The sequence below is a fragment of the Tyto alba genome, unplaced genomic scaffold, assembly GCF_018691265.1.
Source record: "Tyto alba isolate M040663 unplaced genomic scaffold, T.alba_DEE_v4.0 Super-Scaffold_3, whole genome shotgun sequence".
Lineage (NCBI taxonomy): Eukaryota > Metazoa > Chordata > Aves > Strigiformes > Tytonidae > Tyto > Tyto alba.
This window is the reverse complement of record NW_024881304.1, coordinates 5848322-5864376: the sequence shown is the minus strand read 5'-3', so window position 1 is coordinate 5864376 and position 16055 is coordinate 5848322. Positions and strand designations below refer to the sequence as shown.

Below are 16055 nucleotides of genomic sequence, written 5' to 3'. Positions count from 1 at the left end.
TGTTGTTGGATGGTGAGGCTTGAGAGGCAGCCATTTAATTTTTTGTTTTTTAAACTAGTTTTTGTGTTCCTGTTATTTGTGATCACTTCTGTAATCTGTGTAATTGCATGGTTGGAGTTACAGTGTGCTCAGCACTTATGTCCCACTGCCAAACTATTTCTTGGCTTGGTCAACTTCAGCAAGTCAGTCAAGCTTTGATCTGACTTCATGTGTAAAATCTCAGCAATGTTTGCCTACCTTTGTAAAGTAATTAAAGATCTTACTGGTGAAAAGCACTCAGAGTGAAGTAAAAATGTTACAGTTACTTTTCAGAAATAATTGTTCAGCAACTATTATAGGGCAGGAGAGAGGTTTTGGAGTCAAAACAGAAGTCAGCTTCTATTTTTTTAGCATAACAGAGAGGTACGGCTAGCTTGCTTTACATTGATGCTTTGTGTAGCTTCACTGTTAGGATTAAAGGTCCTTTAGTGTCCCCATCTAGTATAGCTGGCAGACTGCACCATCTTGCATCACTTGACATAATTGCAGGTTCATAGACCCACACTGTTCAGGTCAAAGTTGTCTCAGCTTCTTGAAAATCAGTTGGAGTAATCAGTTGTCAGACACCAAGTCCGTGTGTCTCTGAAAGATTGTAAGGCTGCCATGTCCCTCAGCTCTCAATCTGAATTAAAACATTTAACTAAACTGAAGAGAGAAACCTGTTAGAAGTACAGCCAAGGACATCTAAGGTGTCTTAGTAGTCGAAGCCTGTGTTTTTCTTTTCCTCCTTTATTGTCACTCTATTATTGATATAGAAAATATGAGAGCTGAAAAGGTGAACACTTTTCTTTATCGCATCTTGCAGGCCGAAACAACAGCAACAGAACAATTTTTCCTTGTTTCCTTCTACCAAGGGCTGGAATTTCAGAGGGGTAAGTTTGCTATTGTTTTGTTCATACTCCGTAACATTCCCTCCTGCTTCATTCTGTTGCAGTGTAACTTCATAGCTAAACCATGATCTCCGAGGACTAAAATGATGGCAAAACAATTATAGAATGGAACTTTTCATTTTGTGACTTCCTAAAAGGCTTTCTAAAGAAACCAGCTTTTGTTTATGTAATTGGCTGACATCTCCCCTACCCTTCATAATAATTCAGTGTAAGTGGATTTCTTACAAGGCAGAAGGGACTGGTTTTTATTTTTATTTGGTTGTCTGAGCAAGGAAATATGGAAGCATGTGTGTTTGCACAGTAATTTAGTGAAAAGGTTCATGAAAAAGCTATGCAAGTGAAACTGAGAACCTTAATATTTTCTGGTGCTATCAGGAGCTTTTATTCGTGGCTGCTTCTGGTTTCAGAGATATACTTCTTAGGTAGATTAATTCTTACAGAGAGTTATGTTGTCCCCTCTGTCCTCTGTGACCTGTGTTGAAAAACTTAATGTGATGGTGGCAGTGTTCAAATGGCAATGGTGTGTTTGCCACGTGTGAAAGTACTGTAGCCTGTGGTACAGTCTAGGAGAAGGAATTGTCAGTGCATGTTGTATCTAAATCATAGTGTTACTGTAATCTTTTGATTAAAGGAAGGGCTTTTCTGCCTTGCAAACTTAATTTGCTATAATAAACAGTAAAATACTGTTACCTGTAATGTGGGTTGATTTACAGTCAATCTAAAGAGTTCGATTTTGTATTCAGGAGAGCGTATAACTGTGTTTTCTCTGAGCTTCTTCCAACAAAACATTTAAGTAGAAAGACATTACTTAAATGTTTTGCTGAAAGGGTAAATGACATTGCCAGGTTTACTGGTCTGTGTTAGTAATAATATGATAAACTTCATTAAAATGAAAAATATTTTTCACAATATCTGATACAGAGTTGTGCATTCTAATTTGATATTTTAAATAGAACATCCACTATTGTTTACTGTGAGCTTTTTGGTTTCACTATCTATTCCTTGTGTTGCACCACAAAACTACAGGGATGAAGTTGTCAGCATTACTGAGAAAATAGTTCCCTCACAACAGCATTGTCAAGAATGCGGGGAAAATACCAGCAACCTCTAAACTGTAGATGAATTATAAATTTCAAAGCCAGTTTAAAAGTAAAATTTACTCTAGTATTTCTCCCAATTCTCAAACATGCTGGAAAAGTAGCCGTGGAAGAACGTAGGTATGAGATTAGTAGGAAGAGTATTGTAGGTGTGAGCTGTAGCTGGAGAAACAATGATCCCAAGTTCAGAAAGCAATAGCTTACTGGAAGTAAGGGCTTGAGGTTGGTAGGTGTGGCAGTGTGAAGTTGGTGATCTGTGCTGCATGGCATAGTGGAGTGGGCTAGTACATCAAGAACAGAGAACTGGGGAGTAAAAGACTTCAGAATCAAGAATAGAAATCAACAACCTGAAAGGAGATAGGAATGGGTAGCATTCAAGAAAACAGGCAGCAAGTAGGCTCTTCAAACTGCTTCCTTCATGTGTAGAAATGAAGATCTGTGGGAGGTGTTGGCCACCTTATGTTTAAGGAAATTATGGAATACTAACACAGGTGTCAAGTTCTAGGGTTGTAGTATTGCATAGAATGCATAGTAATTGGCAGTTGCAGTTAATTGTTTGAAACAAATTACTACATCAAGGGAAGAACCTGTATCAGTTGTTCACTTGATCTGTTTGGATGCTGAAACCAAGACAGTTGAGCACTGGAAAAAAAAAAAAGAGCTGTCTGTTTTCATGTTTTCTTTGTATCAGCATCAACTTTGTTTTGGTGAATGGAGAAATTGTGTTATCAAAAGCCCAATGAGTAGGCTTGAAGTCACAAAGGTTTTCATACAGATGGTGAATGGTAAGAGGTTAACTTTTTCTCAAACAGGAGTAAAACCTTATTGGGTAAAAGAATTAAGTTAATGTTGAATGTAGAGCACTGCAGTGCCACGCTTGAGTATAACAAACAAAATTCTGGAGCTGACTTACTCATAGCTATGGCTATTTAAACATCTCTTCTATTTCTGTATTACAGACACAAGATCATTTCAACAGTAACAAAAAAATAAAAGGGAAGAAAGTGGTTAAGCAGCAAATTGCAGTGTTGGGCTCATCCACATATCCTCCCTTTGCAGTCAGATCACTGATTTTAAATGTCTCTGTATCATGCTGATAAAGTGGGCATGTTAAAGCATCCTTGAACATACAACAATGTAAACCTCAAAGTAAGATAAGGAAGGCCCAGATGCTCAACATTTACTGAAGGAACTCCTCTGCACTTCTCTTTTCCTCTCCTTACTAAAATTCATTTTATCAGAAGAAGCTTTTTTTCATATTGAGCAGCTTTTTGGTGCCAGCATGACCTGTTGGTGGGGGGGTTCCAAACCCAGCTCCCTGGGGCTGGGAGGAGGGAGAGGGATGGACTGGAGACTCAGAGCTTTGCTCTTCTCCTGCCAGCTGAGCGCTGTGGTAGAAATTGGGCAGCAGCTGGGGAGGAGCAGGAACAGGACCCGGGCTCATCAACAGCAAAACCAGGCAACCTCTCTGCCTTTGGGAAGGTGGCAGAGCTCTGCCCGTGCTAATGCCCAGGGAGCAGGGTGGGGAAAGAGGGAATGGCAAGCCAAAATGAAGCAGCAACTCCTGAGGTGGGTTTTCACCTCCGGCTCCCTTTGGATGCGTGCACGGCCCATGTCTGGTTGCACTCACATCTTGGGCAATAAATAACCTGATGCAGACACAGGTACCGGGCACCGCAGCAGTGCCTGCAGCAGCTCTGCCATGTGGAGGTGACAGCAATTGCTCCTCACCTCTCTGGGTGCCAGGCCATTCCTGCACTCTTGTCCTGCCGATGGCGAGAAGGAGCAGGTAGGGATGAGCACAATGCTGCGTGCAGCTCCTTCAGGCTCAGCACTCGGGTGTGAGGCCATGGCAAACACTGTTGATGTGAGGCCCGATGAAGAAAGATGGGCCATGACAGATGCAATTGCTGCTCTCAGGGATGAGAGTTTATTCTGATATGTTGGGTTTTGGTTTTGTGGTTTTCTTTTTTTTTTTTTTTTACAAATAAATCAATCCTGTTTTGGATTAAATTTTGGCTTAAAGTTACCAAGCAGTGAAGTCTCTGCTATATGTTCCTCCTGTACATACACAAGGCATCAGGTTAATTTGGTCTTTGAAGAGATTGTATAGTCAAATGTCCAGCAAATAGGCTATTTTGGAGGAAAGGTATTTACAGTGAGAATTGTAATTTCAGAGGAAGAAACACAGAACCTTTGGAGACAAGAAAATCACAGATTGGAGGGACAGTGTAATGGGAAAAACAGAACATAGGAGATTAGGTAGTGGATGTGGTACTTAAAGTAGAAAAGGAATAAAGCAAAGGGGAAGATACTGGGAATAGGATGGGAGAAGGAGAGAGGAGGAAGCTGCAGCTTGGTAAGATAGTCAGGATGGGAAAAGCAGAGCAGTGAAAGATGTGAGTGAGAGATGATGGAAAGGGATAAAGTATGGAAATGGAGGAAAGCTAGTGAATGTGAAAACAGAGAGATGGAAGTATGGACAGAAGTCTTCAATAAAACACAACAGATTTACCAGTTCAGCCTTTGCAAATACTGACTTTGGGAAGTTAAAGACACCATGTGGATGGGAAGCAATTTTTGGCCAGGGCTTGATAAGGACAAGATGCATGGGATGGGACAATTCAGAGGCAGGTCAATAATGTATATAAAGAAAACCACAGAACATCATAGATCTTAGCACAGACATTGGTATTAATCCTATTTTGGTGCTTTCTTCTGGTTGCCACTAGCTGTCATTATCTTTCTTCTCCTCATCTCCACACCACCCTTCCCTTAAAACCTTCATTCGGATAGAAGACTTCCCTTAGCACCACCATTTGGTGGTGTTGTGGTTTGAGCCTACTCAGCAGCTAAATGCCACACAGTCGCTCACCCACCCTCCCCCCAGTTGGGAATGGGGAGGGAATCGGAGGGGCAAAGGGAGACTCGTGGGTTGAGATAAAAACAGTGTAATAACAGTAACAGAACAATACATTGACAGCAGTATCAGCAGGTAATGTACCATACAGCTGCTCACCACTGGCTGACTGACAACCACCTGCTCCCAGCTGGTGATCCTGAACACAAAGGCCCCACAGCCACACTCCCAGAAGTGGCAGCCTCTCCCAGCCCTCTCCTGCCTTTATATAGTGAGCATAATGTCACATGACATGGAATGTCAGCCAATCCGGGCTCAGCCCTCCAGCTGTGCTCCCCCCGCCCCCGCACACAGGTGTGGGCACTAGGACCTGGGGAGCCCCTGGGGTCTCTGTGCTGCAGCACTCCTCCAGCTACTAAAACCAACAGGAACTCTATTCCAGCCCGAACCAGGACAGGTGGTTATACATATAGATAGCAGCTCAATATGCGGATCCTAGTGTCTATGGAAATAATGTGTTATATTGTAATGTCAGATGGGAAACAGCTTTATTTAGTAAAGCATCCCCTCAAATGAGGGTTACATTTGTACAGTCATGCACATGCAGTTAGAAGATGTCAGGATTAAAGCTTCTGTGGTTGCTTACTAATTACGATACAGTCTTGAGTTACATATTTATATGCTATTTTTTTTCCATAGCGAGAGCAGACAGGCTTATTTATAAGGAAGTTCTGAATTTAAGAAGACTAAGAATCTCTCCTGAAGAGTTTAAGATTTCAGTTTCTTTATTTGTCTCCCTTCCCGCTCCCTTAAAATCACCCACTTTCTGTTTTTGCCAGCAGGATAATTTTCTAGACTTAGTTATGTAAATGGTGGGCTCATATAACTAGAAGTCTTTAAATAATTTATTTTCTTATGATATAATCAGATATGTTTGTGAAAGTAGTGGTACATGGTAGTCCCACCGATATGATGACACTTCAGATGGCTATGAAGAAACTGCCAGACAATCAAATGAAAAGCAGTTATCTGATTAGTGAAGAGTATCGGGGTTGTAGGCATAACTGAAGAGGAGGCTGGTTTTGTCTTCACTTATCGATATTTCTCTACTGTTTCACCAACAGCTAGCATCATTTCCTGCTTATTTTAAACACACATCTGAACCATTATGATGGCTTATCTTCTTTTTTTTCTTCCTACACACCAAATTTGGCTGAAAAACTTCAGTGCTAAAAATAAATAAATAATGATTTCTAAGCCAACATTTTCTACTTGAAGTAGTTTGAGGCATGTGTTTGGAGTGCAGTTGCCTGAAGATTGATGATAAGTTACTGCAACTAGGCTTCTTCCTAATTCCTCAGTTTCTGTTTTTTTAGCTTTGCAAAAGCATTTAACTAACCAAGATGCAGATGTGGTCACCTGTGAGGAAGGCTGATCTAATTTATGAGAAGCCTGACATAAATATGTGCTAAACATGCTGAAGGTCAATTTTAGATCTGTAAGTGGTTTATTTGCTAGTTTTGCTGCAAGTGTGTTTGTGGGGAAAAAAGATGTGTCTTGACAAATTAAAATAATTCCACACTTTTCAGACAGTATTTATGAAACGGTTTATTTTGTGCAGGCTGGCAGACTTCAGTTATTCCCTTTAGGGTGCGTGAATCTAAACAAGATAAAAGTTGCTAAAAGAGAAGTTCTTTCCTAGCTTTAACTTGATGAGGAATTAGATAGATTATGTAATTACATACTGCCACAGAAAGCACCTCTTTACTTCTGGATTCTGACTGGTTTTACTTAATGTCTGTATCTGCTGATACTCATTTGCTTAAGCAATGATGTAACCTGTAACAGACACTTATTAGAAATTGTATCACAGACCTTTATTCATACTTGTTGAATCAAAATTATGCACTGACATCTGTAGATACAATGTGCTTAAGTACCATTATCTCATAGTATGACCAATATAATTCTAAAACACAAGTTATCATATACATTAAAAAGTGCATGTGGTTTATTTCAATATATTTGTACATTGTATGCACAATTCAAATAGCTTCCTCAGAGGCTGGCGTGGTGGGGGGAAGTTTACTTTGCATAATTGACAGCATAGCTGTGACTGGGATAACTATACCTATCATGACTTAACAGTCAGAAACTCTTTCCTTCATGTGTCATAGAAAGCCTCCTCCATGTGGGGAGTGCTGCCCGCACTCCTGCTCTCCCATGCCTGCCTGGGTGCTGAATGCTCATCCATTTCCTGCTATGGAGGGTCTTTCTGTTTCTTCTAACCTCCTGCAGTAGCTTAAAGAGTTGCTAGGTGGATGCTTGATCCCTGACCCATCTCATCCCTCTTTCTCTTTGAAAAGAAAAAATACAAATTCTGTATTTCTTTTTCTTCTTTCTAACATTATGTGTTCTTGTGCTCCACTTGCTCCTTTTAGATCTCTTCCTCTTTCTTCTTTCAGTGGGTTGCAACCTTTTCTGTTTCAGAGTTTAATTGCCCCAGCACATTTTCTCTTTTACTGTCTTTGGTCAGGCTTGCTTTTATTCTGTGGAGGTGATGATATTCCTCTGAACAGCATTGACCTTTCTTAGGCCAGAACATCTCTGATACATGATATTAGAAGTGGTAAGAAGCAATTCTCTGTCTTTCTGCTTTAATGTATTAGAAGAGAATGCTGTGAACATAGAGTCTGTATAATGGGCTTAGTAGAAGCTGAGTTTCTTTGTAGCCTTGCAGCTCATTCTTTGGAGTGTTGCAGGAGCAGGGAAACTTTACTTCAGACTGTTGATAGCAATGTAGGGGGCAGTAGGAGTGTTAAAAATTCCCTTCCATGATATACAATTTGTAGTTCAGAAGACTAAAACTTATGAACTGTAGCAAGTGGCCACCCTGGACGCTGATTTTCATTTGTAAGAGTTGGTTTTGATGTCTCCCTGCTTAATTTATGGGCAGAATTTTAAATGGTTTAGCTTATTATTGGTTTTATTTTTGAACAAACCATTGGAACTGTTGTTGATTTAGTCACAAGACTGATTTCTCTTGGAACAGCAAGGTTTATGTTGGCAAACAAATAGAGATGCTATCAGAAATTCATTGTGTGGCATTTGCGTAACTGGATAGCAATCAATTCCATCTGCAGTTCCAAAACACATATCAGAATTGTTGTATTCTTAATGTATACACTGAATTTAAAAAGCAATTCAGTGTGACCAGTTAGACTATTTTGAAGAATTCAACCACGTGTTATTCCAAACTGATGCACTGACTCAGCATGGTTTAATTACCATGATAAGTTCTATCTGTAATGTGTGATGTTAGGTTAGTTACATCATGTCTGAATGCTTTATTTGAAATACCAGCAAAACATGATTGTTTGATATATTAGTTCTTACATCCGTGATAAATGGCTGTATCTTTTTGTAAAATCAGTGGGTAGTGTAAATTACAAGGTTCTTTGCGTACACTACTACTGCAAAAATCATGAACATGTGCTGGAGAGACATCTATGAGTAATGAGTGAGTTAGTTATAAAGGAGAATGATGCAGGCTGGACTTTAGACTTTGCCACGTTTCTAGTAGTTTTGGCACTGAGGTAGAAAAACCTGTGCACGTTTTATGAGCTGTTACTGCTCGTGCTATTTAGAATTTGCTGTAATGCGTAGCAATTTGCAATGTTTTCCTCAATTCAGTAGCTGTTTTACTAAACTTTCACCATTTTTACATCTGAAATCATCTATGAGTTAAGTATGTAGCCATTAAATCTGTCCAGTTACCTAGTTTATAAGTCTACTTCCATGTTATTTACATCATAGTTACATAAAAAACGCTTTAGATTATGTTTCTTGGGGCAAGACTTTTGAGGCATGCTTATAGAGCACTTGGCTAATGCATTCTTGAAATGAAGAGACTGTCACAGGTTTTTACACCTGCAAGAATTTTCATCATTAATTGTATTGTAAAGGGTAGGTATTGTGTTTATTAAAGCTCCATTATTCAATTAATATTTTGAGCTTTTCTGATAATGAAAATAGTGTGATATCTCCCACTTAGAAGGATTCCTTACAATTTCATGTTCTCTTTTCACAGAATAGATATTTTCTTGAAAAATACTTCTTGCAGTCATTCTGTTAACATTGTAGGGCTTTATTTTGTGGATCTTTTTAAGTGCTATGTGACAGGTTTATTTTTGTTCCGGGTGCGGTTTGTTATTTATAGTAGAAATATTCTGTATATGCTATAAACCCATCATGCCAGCTATTTTGCACATAGGAACAATACTGAGCTGGAAGCAACATGTGATAAAGCAGATAGGTCCAATTGTCATTCCCTTAGGCTAAGTTTGATGTTCTGTTATATAGCAGATTTCCTGTCTTTAATCATAGATTGGGTGTTACCTTGTACTCCTGCTGTCATTTACTGTTATTTTCTTTGTTCAACAGCAGATGAACTTGACCCCTGTTCAGTTTAACTGAAACCAAACTCTGCCCATTTCTTTGTATTTGTTTCCCCTCAGCCCACCAGTGGCTGCTCTTTGAGAACACATGATATGAAATTACACTTTCCTATGACTTTGTTTCAGAAACTTGCCGTGGTTAACAGGGTGATGCTGTTGTCCAGTTGAATTTGATGCCACTTGGTCTGAGAAACCAACAATTTATAAACAATGCTGAACTATATATTGGTATTTTATTGATGCTACATATTTCAGATAAGCAGTTTGGTTTAAAAAAATGCCTACAGTACGTGAATTGTTCTACTCATGGGCTTCAATTTTTTGTTTTTATTAGTCATGGTGCTTGCAGTAGAACTTGGTGTTACAACCTGTTACAAAGATACTTTATTAACATCACTCTTTCCTTTTTTACCAAATCATTGTGAATGGTCTGTTGTCTAATTGCCTAGTGCTCATACTGTGAAAAACTAACTGGTCAGTCTAAGTTGATTGTAAAAGTTTCCAATTTGGCAGCGGTTAGATAGTACTATTTAAAATTATGGGAGTAAGTTTTAAATAAAAAGTAAATAAATGGGCTACACATTTGGAAAAGGTTGCAAAAGCATTATTTGCAGAAACAGTTGGGAAATCCTCTGTGCTGTACTAGAGGTTTTATTCAAACATCTGCCTGTCCATCTTCAGTTCCATAGGTTCGGATTTATGTTGTGAAGTTGTGACAGAAAGCTAAACAAAATCTTTTAAGGACCAGGAGAGAAGGAAAGTCTTCTGAAAACTTATGGCCTTTTGAAAGAGCTTATAAACAGTCCTCAAGAGCCGATGCAAAAAGAAGAGAAAATTTTAGTTCCTCCTGATATTTTCAATTGGAAGAAGCATTTCAAGTGAGTTTGTTGGTACTCTCTGTGAAGACTGCTGTTCATCCCAAATGTAAAAGTGCTTTCACAGCCTATTTGCTCTGAGACATCTCAGTCTTAGAAGGAGTCCTAATTATTTCACAGCTAAACATAAGCACAAGATTCTTCTTGAAATCTAATGCTGTTTTCTGTGCTTAGAACATACACAGCAATTAAGAACTATGGCCATTTTAAAAAATCTGACACAAGTGCATAAGAGCAATATGATGGTGTCTTCTATAGCAGCCTGGAAACAAATTTTATTACTGCAGTAGCAACTGGAAAACAAGGTCTCCATTTTGGTAGGTATTATGTAAACATAATAAACTATTCTTTCTCTAAAGAATTTATGATCTAAACATTCATGAGAACATACTATAACATTTCTATAATACTAAATTACTTTTTTTTTAAGTAAAGTCAGATCTGTTGAAGCTCTTAAATTCTACTCATGACAGATATTATAATTCCTGGGTTCTGCTACATGTTTTGAAATGGGATATTAAATCTAATGGAAGTTGTATGACGCACTGCTTTATAATATGATCCTAACATGATTTGAGGTAGCATTCTAAGACTCTGTAAAATACACATTTAAAAATATTTATTACATTGGTTTTGGTTCAAAAATTGTACACTGGTTCTGTGTCTCTCTAGACTCTGGTTAATTGTAAAGCTTTTTGGAGAGTTAAATTCAGCATCCTTAAAACACTCATCATGCATGATGAGAAAACTGTTCTAGTCTGTCTGTGTCAGCAGGCTCCCCACTGAATTTGGAAAGCTTATTTATTTTCCAAGCACTGATTCACAACCTCAAATATACTCAGAAGAAGTCTAAGTTTCAACAATCACTGTGTCCTCTCAGACATTTCCAGTCCAAAGCAGATCAGTAGCCTTGTGAAAAGTCATAAAATGGAGGCAGTTATACCAATCCTGAGATTAGACTGCATGCCCTGACTGGAAGGGTACTCCTTTCTTCCTCCGTTCTTTCTTCCTCCGTTCCTCCACTGACCTTGGTGTTCATGCAGCAGCAGCAACTCCTTACCAGTCCGACTGCCCGTCACCACGTCCCTTCTTAAATATGTTATCGCAGAGGCGCAGCTGATTGGCTCAATTTCCCAAACAGAAGTGGAGCTGACGTGGAGCTGCGGGAGCTTCGAGAAGCTTCTCACAGGGGGCCGCCCCGATAGCCCCCTCCCCTGCCACCAAAAAACTCCACCACTCACTCAACCCAGGACATTGGGCTACTACTGTCATATCAGCAATAATAAAAATGATTCTCTTCTCCATGTCTTCAGAAACTCATTACAATCTTTCCCATTCTGGGAAGTATCATCGAAGAGTTCTTCAAATCATTATCTTAGGGAAAATATATATGAGAAATTATAAACTCAAGGTAGTTTGTACTATGGAAGATGGGGTTGGCAAATTTGGAAGTCTTGCAGAGAATTTGCTACCTGTGAACATCTCTCCCAGCTCTTAGAAGGAGCCAGATCAAGCCTCTGAATCTCTGCTAAATTGTAACCACAGAATTAGGAATCAGTTGACACAGTCAGGCCACTTCTTAGAACATGCCAGTTAGGTAGAGGCCAGTGTTCCAGGCCATGAGGCATTATGCCAAGAATTTCAGTTAGATAAAATACAGTTGTGCTGGGTTTGTGTGAGTGGTGGGGTTTTGGTAGCGGGGGAGGGAGCTACAGTGGTGACCTTTGTGAGAAGCTTCTCAAAGTTTCCCTGGACTCCAAGTCAGACCCGCCCCCAGGAGGAAGGGGCGGCAGGATTGACCACATGCCCCATTCACTGCCACCTGCGACACTGAGAAGAAGGTAGAGAAACTGGGAGAAAAACTGAGCCCGGGAAGAAGGGAGGGGTGGGAGGACATGTTTCAAAGATGTGATAATGCTTATCACTGTCCTGCTCTGTTAAGTGGTGTTGTTAGTGTCTGAATTAAATTTATGTTCTTTTTTTCTTTCCCCTAATGAGTCTGACTTTTGCTGTAATGCCTGAGTCATCCCTCCCTGTCCTTAGCTCGATTCCTGACCTTTTTGCTTTATTTTCTCCTTTCCAGTCCTGAGGGGGAAGAAAGGAGTGAGTGGTTGAGTGGTGCTCAGTTGTCCTCTGGGCTCAAACCACAACAGCCGCCAAAGGCAATCCAGGAGGTGATGTCAGTAGGTCTCCTAAAAGTATCTTCTAGAGTGGACAAAAGCAGGACTCAAACTAGTCTGTCATCTTTTAAGCGTTACTGTCATGCAAGCTTCTGCGTTTTCTCCTGGTTAATTAAATTCTTACATTCTTTTGTTGTCATAATATTTTGTTGAAGAGTGCAGAACATCTTTTTGCACAAAAACGTGAGCCCCCTCACAGGTTAATTCTTCAAGCTGCTTTCCTGTTACTGCTGTCACTTACTGAGATGGATTAACGCTTCAGAAGTTGTTTGTTTGTAAGTAGGTTGATATCTTTCTTCTGAATAACAGGAATTTTTTCAATGACTTTCTTTTTTCAATTTAATATGCAATAGTAAACATGCCCACCTTGAGGAAGCTCTCTTCTATTACCAATAGGTAAATCAAAGAAGAGCTTGAGTGCTATACCAAGTTTCAAGTCAGCCCCCTTATAACACAGTTTCTGTAGAGAGGGAAGCTGCTGCAGGTGTTTTGTGAATGGCCTAGTGTCTGCATGTGAACCTGAATTTAACTTGCTTAGGCTTTTGGATGGGGAAAAAGGGAATGTTAGGTGTCTTCCTACCATAGTAATTCAGATGTTTAAGTTCCCCTTTGTTGCACAGTTAAAAATCCTACCTGACACAGTAGGATACTGTCCTGAAAGAATTATTTTAATGCTTTATTTTTTAAAACTTCCTTTTAAGAACTACAGAGAAGAAAGCAACAGTGAAACTGCTTAGATAGTTTTGCTTGCATTTTTCTATCATTTTAACAAGATCAAGCAGCAGAAGAGATACTTGGAAACTGACTGTATACTGTCTGAATAAAGGCTTATCCTGTGCTTGTTGTTATAAACATTTGACAGAATTCAAACTTATACCACCACAGTGCTTTGGGCATTTTACCAGTGAGAAGGCTAAGGCAGGAAAGCTTCTCAGACAAAATGTTGTTAGGTATTTTATTTTTAATTTAAATCATTAATATCCTGTGTTCCTTCTCTGTTTCTGTAAAACAAAGTTTTAGTAATGTTTAATTCCCTTTACCTGAAGTTTTGTGAGTTGAAGCTGCACGCGCTTTCAGGTGGATGCCATTGATGTTACTGTCAACTGAGTGCAGAGTACTTTGGAGCTGACTGATGCAAAGCTGCCGGGAAAAAACACAGATCAGTATTTTATTTATTCAGAAGTTAGAGAGCAGTGTTTGCCATCCTGTTAATCTGTGTTGATTGATAAAGGTAGCGGAGGCAGGCTGTTTTAAACATTGCTTACTAGAACAATGAGGAAGAAATCTGGTTGACCAATCTCGTGCCTGAAACTAGGCTGAAATCTGTGGTATCTGCCTTCAGGCTGCTTAAATTCTGATGGCTACTGAAGCAGAAGGTTATAGGTGACCAAAGAAGTAGCACAAGTGATAGGGAAATAATTGAGTAATTTTTTAAAGTCTTGGCCTAAAATACCTGCTTCCTGGAGACTTTTTTCCATTAGTATTTTCTGTCTGCAGAGAAATGTCATGGCCTTTGTCAAAGGAATTGGTTGCTGACTGGTATCAGTTTCACCTTTTACCATCTTCCACCAAGCTTAGCAGAAACTTTTTGTTCTAATTGAGTTTTGAACTGATGAAAAATTAGACCAGCTCGCTAAGGACCTGTTTCCTTTAAAAATAAAGTTAGAATTCCTGTTAGCTTGTTACCCAAATTCAAATTTGCCTTGACATTCTTGACTACTGGTAGTGTACAGAACTTTGCAAAACAAGTCAGTGTTGGTAGATCCGAGGAACAAAAGATTGAATAGGATAGTGATAATCAAGAGTGAGGTGTAAGGATGTAGGGTATGTGAAGTAATTACCTCTCTGCATGTATACGAAAATGTATTCCTCTTCTGTTTATTATATTGAAAACTTTTTTTTTTTTAATGTATGTTAAAATGAAACAGCTTATTAATACATTCAGCTGTTTCTATTTCTCCATCATGGATACTTGCCTGAAGTTTTTTTTCACAAATATTACTTAATTCTTAAACAAATAAAAAAGTCTCTTTGGAATAGTAGTAGGAACATATTCAGTCTTCTGATACGACTGATCAATGAGTCTTCTAAAACCAAGAATGCTATCTTACAAATACATAGAAAGTATTTTAAAAGGTGAGCACTCAAGAAACTTCTTGCTGTCTATTTTCAGTGTGTGCACAAAAGATAAGTTCCAGGATTTTACTTTTTTCTTTATTTGCACTTGGTCTTTACATTAGAGTCCACATATGCTTTAAAAAAAAGAACCAAATCTCATATATCTCTCAATAGTTCATTTTTACTAGAATCTGAGGACAAGTTTCCCTTGTCCAGAACAGTTAATTCAGTTTGTGATGCAAGAAAGAGGAAGGAAAGCCATTTTATATCACTCTTTTTTCACTTGCCGTATAAAGCACTGTTTCAATCACTTGTGATGATTATGGATTCCATTTTTGAGGGTCAATATTCTACATTGTTTTTTAGCTAACTTTGACTAAGGGAAGCTTATATTTGTGTCTAGATTTTGAAGAGGGCTGCTCAAATGCACACTGAGACTGGTATGTATGAATCATATGCAAATAGAAATTTTCATATAAAGTGTGGGAAGTTACGTATTTTGATAACTTGCAGATGAGCATCTCATGAAACTTAAGTTTTCTTACCTTGAAGTAATGTAACTTAATAGGATGGTCAAATGAGGTAATTGACTGAGTATATAATAAAGAAAAATATGTACTGGAATGTGCTAGTGACCTAGCTCATAGTTTGGGAGAGACCACTAAGGACTCTCATTATTAGCAGGTTTGTCTCTCTCTGTCGTTCTTGTCCAAAGAATAATTTGGCATGCAAATATAAGAGCTCTTAAGGAAGAATTATATTTTGCAGTTTGGATTAAGAGTCTGGAACCTAATTCTGTAAGCTTACTGACTTCAGGTTCTCAATCACATTGGTGGCCAGTGTGTTTGTGTCCAGGATGTCCTTGCATGGCGAGATCCACAGTTCTGAGATTTCAAGTAAGCTGGAAAATTTTATGTAATTGAGGTAGCAAGAGTCTTATTTGTTAGTTTTAAGGCAGCAATAACTTTAATGCTTCCTTGATGCTTAAGGTATATAGCTTTCCAAACTTCAGTAAAATAAAGATTCACTGGATTTCATAGGATGCAGTTGCTAAAGTCTTGCTTATCTGGATTGGTGAAGAATCAGCAAAAATTGAGTCTCTTTATTCAGTTATGTTGGACTACCAGGGATAAAATTGAGCTTCGCACTTCCTTGACACAGAATTTGGGCCCTCTGCCAAGCTCCTCTTTGGGCCTTGATCGTGGGCTGACTCTGAAGCATTCTGTGCTGAGTTCTTGACCTTCTGCCTCTGTTAATTTAAGAACTCCACTTAGCAGATCCTGTAGTTTCTGAAATACTGAAAGTTGTCTAGCAGCTGTTTTGTATTCTGAGGCATCTACATTTGGAGATAGTTGTCTGCCCTTGAGTTTAAACCCTGTTGCTGCTGTTAAAAACTGGGAATTGTACAGGTAGCAGATGGACTGTGTGTCAGTTACTAAGTCTCAAAGCCCCAAAAGACTTACATATTTCTTTAAAATCACATTAATGATGTCTTTATGTTTACTATGTTGGTGCCATTCATTTGTTAGTAATTTTTAA

The 16055-nt window shown here is 38.8% G+C and overlaps 1 protein-coding gene across 4 annotated transcripts in view; it reads left to right on the top strand.

The window, feature by feature from the left end:
• The window catches only part of ARHGEF3 (Rho guanine nucleotide exchange factor 3), a 131431-nt gene that overhangs the window by 38207 nt on the left and 77169 nt on the right, over positions 1-16055 (top strand). The window lies entirely within an intron of this gene.